The sequence below is a fragment of the Ursus arctos genome, chromosome X, assembly GCF_023065955.2.
Source record: "Ursus arctos isolate Adak ecotype North America chromosome X, UrsArc2.0, whole genome shotgun sequence".
In the NCBI taxonomy this organism is placed as follows: Eukaryota; Metazoa; Chordata; class Mammalia; order Carnivora; family Ursidae; genus Ursus; species Ursus arctos.
The window spans coordinates 96,156,782-96,171,648 of record NC_079873.1 but is presented as its reverse complement, the minus strand read 5'-3'; positions in this window follow the sequence as shown (position 1 = coordinate 96,171,648).

Here is a 14,867-nt window from a genome sequence, read left to right as displayed (position 1 = left end):
GATCCCCTTTCTCCACATTCTTTCCAGCAATTGTTGTTTCTTGCCAATTTTCGCCATTCTAACTGGTGTAAGGTGGTATGTTAGTGTGGTTTTGATTTCAATTTCCCTGATGGCTAATGATTTTGAACATTTTTTCATGTGTCTGTCAGCCATTTTTATGTCTTCATTGGAAAAGTGTCTGTTCATATCTTCTGCCCATTTTTTGATTTGTTTATTTGTTTCTCGCGTACTGAGTTTGAGAAGTTCTTTGTAGATCTTGGATACCAGTCTTTTATCTGTAGCATCATTTGCAAATATATTCTCCCATTCCGTGGGCTGCCTCTTAGTTTTTTTGACTGTTTCCTTGGCTGTGCAGAAGCTTTTTATCTTGATGAAGTCCCACAAGTTCATTTTTTCTTTTGGTTCTCTCGCCTTTGGAGATGTGTCATGAAAAAGGTTGCTGTGGCCGATGTCATAGAGGTTGCTGCCTATGTTCTCCTCTAGGATTTTGATGGATTCCTGTCTCACATTGAGGTCTCTCATCCATTTGGAGTTTATCTTTGTGTATGGTGTGAGAGAGTAGTCAAGTTTCATTCTTTTGCATGTAGCTGTCCAATTTTCCCAGCACCATTTATTGAAGAGACTGTCTTTTTTCCACCGGATGTTTTTTCCTGCTTTGTCAAAGATTAGTTGCCCAAAGAGCCGAGGGTCCATTTCTGGGCTCTCTATTCTGTTCCATTGGTCTATGTGTCTGTTTTTGTGCCAGTACCATGCTGTCTTTGTGATCACAGCTTTGTAGTACAGCTCGAAATCCGGCATTGTGATGCCCCCAGCTTTGTTTTTCCTTTTCAACAGTTCCTTGGATATTCGGGGCCTTTTCTGGTTCCATACAAATTTAAGGACTATTTGTTCCAGTTCTTTGAAAAATGTCATTGGTATTTTGATCAGGATAGCATTGAAAGTGTAGATTGCTCTGGGTAGCATGGACATTTTGACTATGTTAATTCTTCCGATCCATGAGCATGGAATATTTTTCCATCTTTTTCTGTCTTCCTCAATGTCTTTCAAGAGTGATTTATAGTTTCTAGAATATAGATCCTTTACGTCTCGGGTTAAGTTAATTCCAAGGTAACGTATGGTGTTTAGTGCTATTGTAAATGGGATGGATTCCCTAATTTCTCTTTCTTCAGTCTCATTATTCATGTATAGAAGTGCAACTGATTTCTGAGCATTGATTTTGTATCCCGCCATATTACTGAATTGCTCTATAACTTCTAATAGTTTGGGAGTGGATTCTTTTGGGTTTTCCATATAGAGTATCATGTCATCTACGAAGAGAGACAGTTTGACTTCTTCTTTGCCAATTTGGATACCTTTTATCAGTTTTTGTTGTCTGATTGCTGTTGCAAGGACTTCTAGTACTATGTTGAATAATAGTGGCGAGAGTGGGCATCCTTGTCGTACTCCTGATCTTAAGGGAAAGGCTTCCAGCTTTTCCCCATTGAGAATGATAATTGCTGTAGGCTTTTCATAGATGGCTTTTATGAGATTGAGAAATTTACCCTCTATCCCTACACTCTGAAGGGTTTTAATCAGGAAAGGATGCTGTATTTTGTCAAATGCCTTTTCTGCATCAATTGAGAGGATCATATGGTTCCTGAGTCTTTTCTTGTTGATACGATGTATCACGCTGATTGATTTGTGAATGTTGAACCACGCTTGCATCCCAGGTATGAATCCCACTTGGTCATGATGGATAATCCTTTTAATGTACTGTTGGATTCTATTAGCCAGGATCTTGTTGAAGATTTTGGCGTCCATATTCATTAGGGAAATCGGTCTGTAATTCTCCTTTTTGATGGGGTCTTTGCCTAGTTTGGGGATCAAGGTAATATTGGCCTCATAAAATGAGTTTGGTAGCTTTCCTTCTGTTTCTATTTTTTGAAATAGCTTTAGGAGAATAGGTATTATTTCTTCTTTGAATGTTTGGTAGAATTCCCCAGGAAAACCATCTGGGCTGGAGTTTTGTTTTTTGGAAGGTTGTTTATCACTGTTTCAATCTCTTCATAATTAATTGGCCTGTTTAAAAAAATCAATTTCTTCCTGTTTCAGTCTTGGTAGTTTATAGGTTTCCAGGAAGTCCTCCATCTCTTCCAGATTGCTTAATTTATTGGCATAAAGCTGTTGATTAAAGTTTCTAATAATCTTTGCAATTTCATTGGTGTTGGTTGTGACCTCTCCTTTTTCACTCATAATTTTATTAATTTGGGTCCTTTCTCTATTCTTTTGGATAAGTCTTGCCAGTGGTCTGTCAATTTTATTAAGTCTTTCAAAGAACCAGCTTCTAGCTCTGTTGATCTGCTCTACTGTACTCCAGATTTCTAATTCATTGATTTCTGCTCTAATCTTGGTCAACTGCTTCCTCGTGAGTGGATCAGGCCTGTCCCTCTATTGCTGTTCCAGCTTTTTGAGGTGAGAATTTAAAAACTGCATTTTAGATTTTTCTATTCTTTTGAGTGAGGCTTGGATGGCTATATATTTTCCCCTTAGGACTGCCTTTGCAGTATCCCATAGGTTTTGGACCATTGTGTTTTCATTCTCGTTGGTCTCCATAAATTGTTTAAGTTGATTTTTGATTTCCTGCATTATCGAGTCATTCCTGAGCAGGATGGTTCTTAGTCTCCAAGTATTTGAGTTTCTTCCAAATTTTTCCTTGTGGTTGAGTTCCAATTTCAAAGCGTTGTGGTCTGAGAATATGCAGGGAATAATTTCAGTCCTTTGGTATCGGTTGAGACATGTTTGTGACCCAGAACATGGTCTATTCTTGAGAATGTTCCATGGGCATTAGAATAGAATGAGTATTCTTTGGTTCTGGGGTGTAGTGTTCTATATATATCTATGAGCTCCAACTCATCGAGTATGGCATTCAAAGCTCTTGTTTCTTTGCTGATTTCTTGCTTAGGTGTTCTGTCTATTGCTGATAGTGGAGTGTTGAGGTCCCCTACTATTAGCATATTTTTATCTATATGTCTCTTTATTCTGGTTAAGAGTTGGCTTGCATATGTTGCTACCCCCCTGTTGGGGGCATATATATTTATAATTGTCATATCCACTTGTTGGATACATCCTTTAAGAATACTATAGTGCCCTTCTGTGTCTCTAACTGTAGTCTTTAGTTTAAAATCCAATCTGTCTGATATGAGAATTGCTACCCCAGCTTTCTTTTGAGGTCCATTGGTGTGAAAGATGGTATTCCATCCCTTTACTTTCAGTCTGAATGTATCTTTAGGTTCAAAATGAGTCTCTTGTAGACAGCAAATGGATGGGTCATGTCTTTTTATCCAATCTGCAACCCTGTGGTGTTTTATGGGGGCATTTAGGCCATTTACATTGAGACTGATTATTGAGAGATAATATTTTAATGATGCCATGTTGCCAGTAAAGTCTTTGCTTCTATCGATTGTGACTTTCTGTTCTGTATCACTCTTGGGGTCTTTTTACTTTTATAGAACCCCACTTAATATCTCCTGTAGGGCTGGTTTCATGGTTATGAAATTGGTCAATGACTGGTGATTCTGGAAGGTCTTTATCTCTCCATCAATTCTGAATGACAACCTTGCTGGATAGAGGATCCTTGGCTGCATGTTTTTCTCTGAAAAAGCTTTAAAAATGCCCCCAAACCCTTTCTCTCATTCCAGGTCTGTGTAGACTGGTCTGACGTAATTCTGATACCTTTTCCTTGGTACGGGAGAGATTTCTTTGCCCTGGCGGCTTTCAATACTGTATCCTTGGATCTAATATTTGCAAATTGCACTATGACGTGATGTGGCGTAGGTTTGTCGTGGTTGAGCTTGGGAGGGGTCCTCTCTGCCTCTTGTACATGAATGTTTGTTTCCTTTGCTAGATTAGGGAAGTTTTCAGCTACAATTTGTTCAAATATCTCTTCTAGACCTCTGTTTTTCTCCACCCTCTCAGGGATGCCGATGATTCTGACATTTGAACGTTTCATTGAGTCAGTAATCTCCTGTAACCTACATTCCTGAGCGTGGATTTTTTTAAGTCCAGATTCTATTTTAGCTTTTTCTTCTATTAATCCATCCTTCAATTCGCTGATACGTTCTTCTGCCTCATTCACCCTGGCCATCGGAGCCTCTAGTTTTGACTGCATTTGGCTCATAGAATTTTTAATTTCTGCCAGATTCGCTCTCATTTCCACCCTTAGAGATTCTATATTCTCATTAACATTTTCATTAATACTTTTTTCAAGTCTGCACATCATCTTGACCATTGTTACTCTGAGTTCCATTTCTGATAATTTGGTTATATCCATATCCATTAGTTCTGTGGCAGAGGCCACAGACTCACTGTCTTTTCTTTGCGGGGGGGGGGGGGGGACTTCTCCTTCTCGTCATTCTGATGAGGAGAGGTTGCGGGGGTGTCCAGAGCCCAAATTATTGACCGGGACCCAGGCCGTGCGCCCTTGTTTTATAGGGATCTTAGGGATGTGGGCTTCTTGATTTTTCAGCCTGCCTTCTGGCGGAGGGGCCTGCCACCTGGGGAAGGGGCCTGCCTCACCGATACCCAGGCAACCCTGTTTGGGTAGAGTCTCTGTTTCTCCTGCGAGGGGGGATGGGGATGGGCACACTGTGAGCCGGTCTTTCCAGGCTTTTGTTCTCTGGCGGCTTTCCCTGGCGGTTTGCTGTGCCTCTTCTGAGAGTCAGAGCAGCAGTGGCCGAATCTCAGCCTCTGTCTCAGAACAGAGGGATCGTGGACCATTCTCCACTGATGATCTGGCCACTTTAACTCTGTTACTGTTGGTGCTGCTCAACCCTGCAGCGTCCGGGATGTGCACCCCACACCCGGCGTCCCAGCCCTCACTTCCAGGGCCGGCGCGTCTCTGTCCTTTGTGTTTCTAACACCGCCAGCTGCCAGCCACCCCCGTGCGCTCCCGGAGCTCCTGGTCTCAGTCTGGTTCCAGTGAGCACACCAGAGCTCCGTTTCAGTCTGGTGGCACGCGCTCCTGGCTCACGGTCTCAGTCTGCTCTCTCGAGGGTGCCGGTCTGCGAGTCCGCCCCTCCCCCGTGCAGGTGGCTGCCGCTATCTGGCGCCCGCCGCTTCCTGGCGCCCGAACACGGCGGCTCCCTCCCCCTTCCGTTTATTTTCTGATATCCGTGCATGGTTTTACGGTTCCCGGCTTCGTACCTCAATACTCAGCACTGAAGATGTTCATTTCTAGAGATCCAGATGTATCTTCCTGCATCTCAGGCTGATTCCGTGGATGTTCAGGCTGGTCTGGTACCTATCCAAGTCGACTCAGGGGACCGGCTGAAAAACGGGTCCCCTACTCATCTACCATCTTAACCAAAGTCCGCATATATTAGTTTATATACGTTTATCCATGCATATTTTAGTTTAGTAGATCCTTATGATCAGATAATTTATTATTTATCCAGGGATAAAATATCTCCATGTGTTTGTCACCTTTCCAATGTGTATTGAGATGATATATACATTTCCTATAATTTTGTTGATATTTCATATTATTAATTGATCTATCATCAATTGGATCTCTTATTTCCCCTAAGATCATATCATCCATTTAAAGCAATGGATAGAATATCTATAGAAAATGCATTCTTTCAGGTATTTCCTTTGGAAACTGACATCATATCCTACAAATACTACTATCACATGTGGAGGTAAGGAAAGGAAAGTTACATTGTCATAATTTACTTGTACTCGCTTGGGCTTTCATCTATCACAAAGATATATTTATTGAGCTCCTGCCACACACAAAAAAATCTCAGCGATGACTAGGGTTAACAAAACATGGAAAAGACATGACCTTGTGTCTCCTGGTTCTTCCAATGCTATGGTGCACGTTCCGTGAATACCACTTGTGCAGAGCTAATGACAGACACAAAAAGGGTTGGCAGAGTTAACGCAACTAGGTCACTTTTTTCCATTCCACAATAAAAATAGCAAATGGATTATTAGGCAGAATTAATTATGGGTTGACTGGCCAATTAAATCCATTTGAATAGGTGCTCTAGTAAGCCTGCATGCACAGAATCATAGATAAAAGTACACATCCAGCACTAACAAGGACAGTAGAGTGACCAGAAATGAGAAGACACAGATTCCTTGACGAATCACTTATTTTCTACAACTCTGATTCCTCCTCAGTTAAATGAAGATAATATTCCCTATGTATACTACTCAAGATTGTTAGATTCATGGAGAAAAATAGATGTGAAACAACTTGCTATACTTCTGTTTTAAAGCACTTTATAAAAAAGTGCTGGCTTTCATTTTAAGTTGTTTTGCTTTACACAGCAAATATACATACACCAATGATTTGAAATAAAGTTGTTTTCCCTGAAATTATTTATGTAAAGAGCGTTGACATCTAAGAGGAGGTGATATTTCACTGATGCTCTGTTCAGTCACGTGTTAAAAAAAAGGCAGAATATTCATGCATTTACTTGATAAATATTTATTGAGCACCTACTAAGTGCCAGACATTGTTTCAGGTGCAGGGGATAGAGGAATGAATAAAAAAGATAAATCTCTGTTCTTGTGGTCCTCACATTCTAGTAGAGAAAGACAGACAATATACAAAATAAGCAAGTAAATTACACAGTATGTTGCTGGTTAGTGTTATAAAGAAAAAAATCAATCAGGTAAGGAATAATGAGTGTCAATGTGGCTCTGCTCAATTTTGAATAGGATGGTCAGGGAAGATATCATTGAGAGCATCTGATATTGGAGCAAAGAGCTGGAGAGGATGAAGAAGCAGGCCATGCAGATAACCGTGGAAACAAAGGTCTAGGTATAGGAAACAGAGTGTGCAAACGTCCTGGAGTAGGAGGATTTTCCAGGATCAGCACCCAGATCAGGATAATTGGAGTAAGAGATCAAGGGGGAAAATAGCTAAGCGCAAGGCTAGAAAACTAACAGAAAGTCGTACTGTTTAGGACTTTATAGGCCACTATACAATTCTGGCATTTACTCTGAGCAACATGGGCTGCCACTGAAGTGTTTATGTTTTAAAAGGATCAGTCTGGCTATCATGCTCTGTGCATGCAGTGGGGACGAGGGGTCAGGGTGAAAGAAGGGAAAACAGAGTGATACTGTAATCATCCAGATCTGAGATGATGGTCATTTAGACGAGGGTGGCAGTAGTGGAGGTGGTGAGAACGGTCACAGTCAAGATATTTTTTGAGAGCATGGGGCACCTGGGTGGCTCAGTCAGTTGAGCATCTACTCCTGGTTTCGGCTCAGGTCGTAAAACGGAACCCCACATGGGGCTCTGCACTCAGCGGGGAGTCTGCTTAGAATTTTTAGACATCTTCATTTCAGACATGTATTAGGTACACAATTAGAGACAGCAACTTGGCAGGTGTATATATGAGGCTGGAGTTCAGGAAAGTGCTCCTTGCTGGACATACGGATGCAGGATTCGGCAGTACATACAAGTTGTTTAAAACCATGGGGCAGGATGAGACCACCAACAGAGTGATTGTGCAGAGGGGAGACAAGATGCCTGAGTCCTGAGCCCTACCCAGATGGAGAGGTTATGGGGATGAGGTGAACGAGAAAAGGAGACTGAGAAGGATCAGATCATGATAAAAGAGAAAACCGAGTTTTGAGGATCCACAATCCAAATGAAGGTGTCGAACCAGGAATATATATTCTATACCATATATATTCTAAGAACATGGCTTAAATTATCAGAGACGATGAACGGTATTTTCTACGTAACAGACAGCATAATTAGTGCTTTACATGCATGATCTACATGCGTGTAATCCTTCCATCACAACGGCTAGATACGATTATCACTTCAATTCTACAGATAGTTCACATTCTCTCTGCAGAAAGCCATATTCTCATACTTCAATCTTTATTGTAAAACAATTTCATTGTACTTTCAGATCAAATGAACTTATTTTTTTACAAGATTTCATTTATTTATTTGAGAGAGAGAGTGAGCGAGCAAGAGAGGAGGAGCAGAAGGAGGGGCAAAGGGAAAAGGAGAGGCAAACTCCCAGCTGAGCAGGGAGCCCGATGTGGGGCTCAGTCCCAGGACTCCAGGATCATGACCTGAGCTGAAGGCAGACGCTTAACTGACTGAGCCACCCAGGCATCCCTCAAAAGACTCATTTTTGATAACAAATATGTCATCTCCTTTACTATGCTAAAATTAAGTTCATAGTTAATATAGCCTATGCGTACACATAAACATTCAATATGGAACACACGACTTAAGGAAGGATCTTAAAAGTATATTACAATAAAATGGTAAGTGTTTCAATGTGTAGATACTTGGACACAACTACAAGAGATGACACCATAAAGTAGTTCAATGCCTGCACCATATACAGCATGGCCACAGATGTGGAAGCTGAAAATGCAAACCAATTCAGGAATTTTGAATTGCCACTTCAAATACCATGGAATCTTCTGAATGATGGGCAAGTCTTGGTAAGTCTTGAACAAACCAGTGTAAAATGTACAGTGTTCCCTCAATTAGTCTCTCAATTTACATGCTAGTCACATTGTTAACAATTGTGCTTATTAAAATTAATCAAAGTGGTTTTGTTTGTATGTATCATGGACTTTGGTTCTAGGCTCACCTCGTTTTCCATATACTCAGCTCAGATACTATGATTTACATGAACGTCTAACAGGATGTTCAAAAGTTGGTCCAAGACACAGGTCCATTTTTGGTGGTGCCTGATCATTGTATCCCAGGCTCCTGCTCAATAATTGACAGTAGAGCCCACTCCCCACAGCTATCACGAGGGAAACTGTCCCCTCGAATTTCCACAATGGTCCTAGGGGTTCGTGTCAGTTCTTTGGAGAACCGCAGCTTTGAAATATGCTCTTCGTACTCTCCCCTGCAAATGAGTCAGAGGGTTTTACAGCGAAAAAGACATTAACTCTCAGCCAATGAAAAAGTGTTACAATAAGAAATTCCACTAGAGTGGAAAAAAATACATTCAAAATAAAGCTTTTAAACAAATGTTTCATGGTTTGTAGGTCAGAATGTGAGGAGCACACCTTTCTCCCCAGCTGAAAGCACCAAAACACCAGTCTCGCCAGGGCATTCCACCAAAATATTTCTTTGCCATCACACAGACCCATTCTAGGCTACAAGCCAAATACACCATTAGTGTAGAGCAAAATTACGTGCATTTTTTTCTGGAGACTCATAAAGTATTTTCTAAGCACAAACGGTAAGAGAAACACCTTATGACTGGTTAATATACTAGAAGTAGGCAAATTAATTCTACTTTCAAAATTCTGACTTGGGTATGGGGGGCTGGGCGGAATGCTCTAACTTTATAGCCTGAATATCACAGATATAGTTCTAACATCATAAAGATTCAAAAATTGAAGGGCCATGCTAAGTGAAAATCTTTTAAGTTTGCTTTTATTCCGTGTGTGTGTGTTTTAATGAGTCAGTAATGATATGGACAGTTGGGGTTTTTTGTTCTGGACAGTTCTGCAAAGCACCCATCTAAAATGCCGATTAAGCCAAGATCCATGATTATCTAGAGGAAAGAGGTATTCCAAATGAAAGCTTTCTTTTTTAAGCAATCAGTATCTCTTTTTTCTTGACACTATCTTGGCTCAACACACTCAAATGTTCTACCTTATACAATTGTCGGGATTTAGATGGTTTGCAATTTGAGACATATTATTAAAAGGTGTCCCTTTCAGTGTCCTAAAACCTGACATCATCAGTAGCAAAGCGCAGGCGACATTTGATCTGGCCAACTTAGCTGTTCTTTTTCTGGCTCAAGGTAGAAACGGCACGGCCCCCATCCTTGCCCCGGCCCTTATATCCTGACCTTGCTCCCTGAAATTTTGGAGGTGTGCTCAGTCACCACCTGGCTGGCTCTGGAAGACTGCGAGAACGAAATCTCATTAGCAGAACTATGGGAACGATAAAAGGGGGCCTGCTTGGGTAAAAGAGAAGGCATTTTCTTTTAGATTCAGTGAATGACATTAGAATATCAGAATATTCAAGTAACGACACTGGAATATTCAAGCAATGATATCCAGTACACAAGCAAAACTCATGCTCGTGAGGAAGATCACATGGAGAAGTCAAAAGCCACATATGATAGTTGAGACCACAGTCATGATAAGGACGCTGAAAAGAGTAGAATATGGTGACAAGAATAGTTAGTGCAGTTTGGGCTCATCACATCTTTAAGAAGATACAAATTGTCTGGAAATTATTAGGGAATAGTAAAAGTTAATATTTAAATAATAGAGTCAAATCCTCTAAGGAAATTTAATATGGAAATTCAGTTGTTTTATTCTGAGGAAGGGGTTCTATTCCATTACAGTTAAATTAAAGAGCTATTATGAGCTACTTTGATAAAATATGGGTAACGAACCACAGAGTCTGTGAAATCTGTTTCTTAGAGGGTATCAGAAAGAAAACAGATAATGATATGTCATGTGTGGTTGGAATCAGGTCCCCATAACCAATTATGGTCCCTTCTATCTCAAAGCTTCCAGCACTCTTTCTTCTTCCCCCATCTCTCTAATTACCCCCTTCATTATTTATTTATCTATCTACCTATATATCTATATTTATTAGGGCGGGGGGAAGGGGCAGAGGGAGAGGGAGAAAGAATCTTTTGTGGGTGTGAAAGAGAGAGGTCGAGCTTGAAGGAGGGAGTGGGGAGGCAGGAGCAGAGGGAGAAGAAGAGAGAGAATCCTAAGCAGACTCTAAGCCCAGCAGAGAACCTGACCTGGGGCTCGATCTCACAACCCTGAGATCATGACCTGAGCCAAAATCAAGAGTCAGACGCTTAACTGACTGAGCCACCCAGGCACCCCTCCCCTGCATTATTTTTGACAATGAGGATACTTCCTTTTTGTTTTATTTTGCACAGGAAAATACTTACGTCTTCACCTAAGTTTTTATCTAGCATACATATTATACTTCTATAGGATTCTGATAGAGAACCCAAAATCTGTCTACTTTATCATGATACATGAAACCCAAAAGATGGGCTGACAAGAAAATTGTGACTTTTTCATCTACCAGCTATGAAAATGTTCAGTTAAAGAAGGGTAACTTTTAAAAATTAACATGTTTCAATGTATGAAAGTTCACTTTTTGGAGGGTACAGAAGTGTTTTTCAGGATGGCTTATCAAAGTGTCATGCTTTTGCCCCAACACATTCAAACACATTTCCTGAATACATTGACTATTCAGTTTAGATTAGCTGCTTGATGATCACGTGTGATAATAGAATAGAAATGTGCTGCAGACTTAGCAAGAACGCAACCGGTGGAGAAACCATTTCGATACAGAGTTGCTATATTTAAACAAAAAGTATACTAAAGCTGCAGGCATTGCCTAGACACTTGGCCAGCGTATAACCTTTAAGCCACCTTTAAGGTACCTGTAAGGCAACACCAGTTCTGCTTTGCTATGCACAGATTTAATGGCAGGTAATGTGGCAAAGTTACATTTTCATTTTCAAATATGCAACAGAAATTTTGCTTGTACCTTCCACAACGTTTTAATAAAGATTTAACATTAATTTGCTGCTTTTTCTCTACAATGAGGGAGACAAGACTACTTTCTCAGCTACCTTGTTTGTTTTCTTATATCACAACTTCCCAGCAATTAACATGAATTAGTAAACAATTCTTGAGCTTACGAAAATATGTTCTTACCTCAATGAGATAATTAAATTCCAAGCTAGCGCTAATCCTTATTGAAAAGTTAACTTGAAGCATGAAATACACTTCTTTTAAAATGTCTTAAAACTGTCTTTGGGAAATGTACTGGGGAATGCATGCAAAAGCTTTCTAAGATCTTTTTATTTTTTTATTTTTCTACACGAACCAACATCTACACAGTTTGAATGAAAAAGTTGACTTTCTCCTCGAAATGAAGTTTGCCTTATGGATATTCTAAGCTGTGTTTTATGTCATATTAAGAATACTGTTTTCTTTCAGAAAGAAAGATCTCCTCTCCCAATACTCAACCAAGAATCATTAGAACAGGCCATTTGTGTTCCACAGATGAGAGAAATCATATGATAGTTGTCTTTCTCTGCTCGACTTATTTCACTTAGCATTATCTCCTCCAGTGCCGTCCATGTTGTAGCAAATGTTGAGAACTCGTTCTTTCTGATAGCTGAGTAATATTCCATTGCATATATGGACCACATCTTCTTAATCCAGTCATCTGTTCAAGGGCATCTTGGCTCCTTCCACAATTTGGCTATTGTGGACAATGCTGCTATGAACATTGGGGTGCATATGGCCCTTCTCTTCACTACGTCTGTATCTTTGGGGTAAACACCCAGTAGTGATGATCGGTAGGGGAAGAAAGAGATAAAGAAAGGGGGGGTAATCAGAAGGGGGAATGAAACATGAGAGACTATGGACTATGAGAAACAAACTGAGGACCTCAGAGGGGAGGGCGGTGGGGGAATGGGATAGACCGGTGATGGGTAGTAAGGAGGGCACGTATTGCATGGTGCACTTGGTGTTATACACAACTAATGAATCATCGAGCCTTACATCGGAAACCGGGGATGTACTGTATGGTGACTAACATAATATAATAAAAAATCATTAAAAAAAAAAAAAGAAAAAAAAAAGAACAGGCCATTTGTGATCTCACCATAAATACAATGACAGCCTATAAAGTATTTAATTGTACTATTCAGAGTACTTTAAAGAAAAATAAACCCAACTGAAAATGTCATTTACTAAATGTAGACCTGCCTACAATCTGCAAAGGAATTACTGAGATTTATGGGAGGTGAAACTTTATGGAAAGGGTGCGTTTGGCAATATATTTGTGCTAAAGAATCCAGGCCTTAGTTCTATTGAATTCATGTATTTCAGTTAAATCAACGACATTGGATCTAGTTAAAAAGGCTTATGAGATTACTCCCTCCAAACACTAAGGCCAAAGTCAACATAAATGACGTCTTCTAATACCTGCCAATGACATAAAGTCTGAGAATGCAGGTATCGACGGTCTCCTTTGATTGAGACTGCATTTTTTTAGTGGGTCCCAAATATGCTGTAAAAAACTAATCTATGCTAAAATGATAGTGATATCATTTATGTTCTGGTCCATATATCCAGCAAGGCACAGTCAAATGAATTTATTGTTTGATAGTCCCAGTTGTTCTATTTCTCAATATGGGTTGACCCCTTAGCTGGCTAGGAATATCTTAAAGTTTTTCTCAACATAAGGATTATATCACCAACACGCACTTAAAGTCCATGTCATTGTGTGCAAGATATTTGGGTGAGAAAACAAGAATTGTATTATATTGTTTCTGTTTTAGCACATAGTACAGACTCTATAGATGAAAATTCATATTGGCGCTAATATCCATTAAAATTCTGGAAGGAAAAAAAACAGGACTTTTACTTTTGAAAATACTAGAGTGTGCAAAATTTGAAAAGAGAGAACAGAGAAAAATAGCTTCAACCTGCAAAAAAGGGGCAATGCGAAACTTAGTGGGAAAATTGATATGACAGAGGTTCTTAATGTGAGGTGCTTGGACCTCTAGGGAGACCATGAACGATAAATGTATTTTTCTCAAAATGTTCCCATCTCGTATATGTATATTAATACATATTTATATCTGTCAGGTATTTTTAACCAAAACAATGGGATTATACTATATACATTGTTACATAAACTGAACTTTTCACATATGTTTTTCACATTGTACTATGTTAATATATACAAGTAGACATCATAGTTTTTAATGGTCCCATGGCATTCAATTAAATGGATACATCATAATATAAGTCCCTAATGATGAGCATATAGGTTGTTTCTGATTTTTTTCACAATCATAGACAACATTACACTGAATATCTATATGTACACCTATACTCATAATTCCAACAGGAAAATTTCCTAGATGACGATTGTCTGTATTAAAGGATATGCCCATTTTTCAGTAATGTGGCGGGATACAAAATCAATGCTCAGAAATCAGTTGCATTTCTATACACGAACAATGAGACTTAAGAAAGAGAAATTAGGGAATCCATTCCATTTACAATAGCACCAAAAATCATACGTTATCTCGGAATTAACTTAACCAGAGACATAAAGGATCTATATTCTAGAAACTACAAATCACTCTTGAAAGACATTGAAGAAGACACAAAAAGATGGAAAAATATTCCATGCTCATGGATCGGAAGAATAGTTAAAATGTCTATGCTACCCAGAGTAATCTACACTTTCAATGCCATCCCAATCAAAATACCAATGACATTTTTCAAAGAACTGGAACAAGTAGTCCAGTAATGTGGCGGGATACAAAATCAATGCTCAGAAATCAGTTGCATTTCTATACACGAATAATGAGACTGAAGAAACAGAAATTAGGGAATCCATCCCATTTACAATAGCACCAAAAACCATACGTTACCTTGGAATTAACTTAACCAGAGACGTAAAGGATCTATATTCTAGAAACTACAAATCACTCTTGAAAGATATTGAAGAAAACACATAAACTCCAAATGGATGAAAGACCTTGATGTGAGACAGGAATCCATCAAAATCCTAGAGGAGAACATAGGCTGCAACCTTTTTGACAACGCCACAGCAACTTTTTTCATGACACATCTCCAAAGGCAAGAGAAACAAAAGATAAAATGAACTTGTGGGGCTTCATCAAGATAAAAAGCTTCTGCACAGCCAAGGACACAGTCAAAAAAACTAAGAGGCAGCCCACTAAATGAGAGAAGATATCTGCAAATGACACTACAGATAAAAGACTGTTATCCAAGATCTACAAAGAACTTCTCAAACTCAATACACGAGAAACAAATAATCAAATCAAAAAATGGGCAGAAGA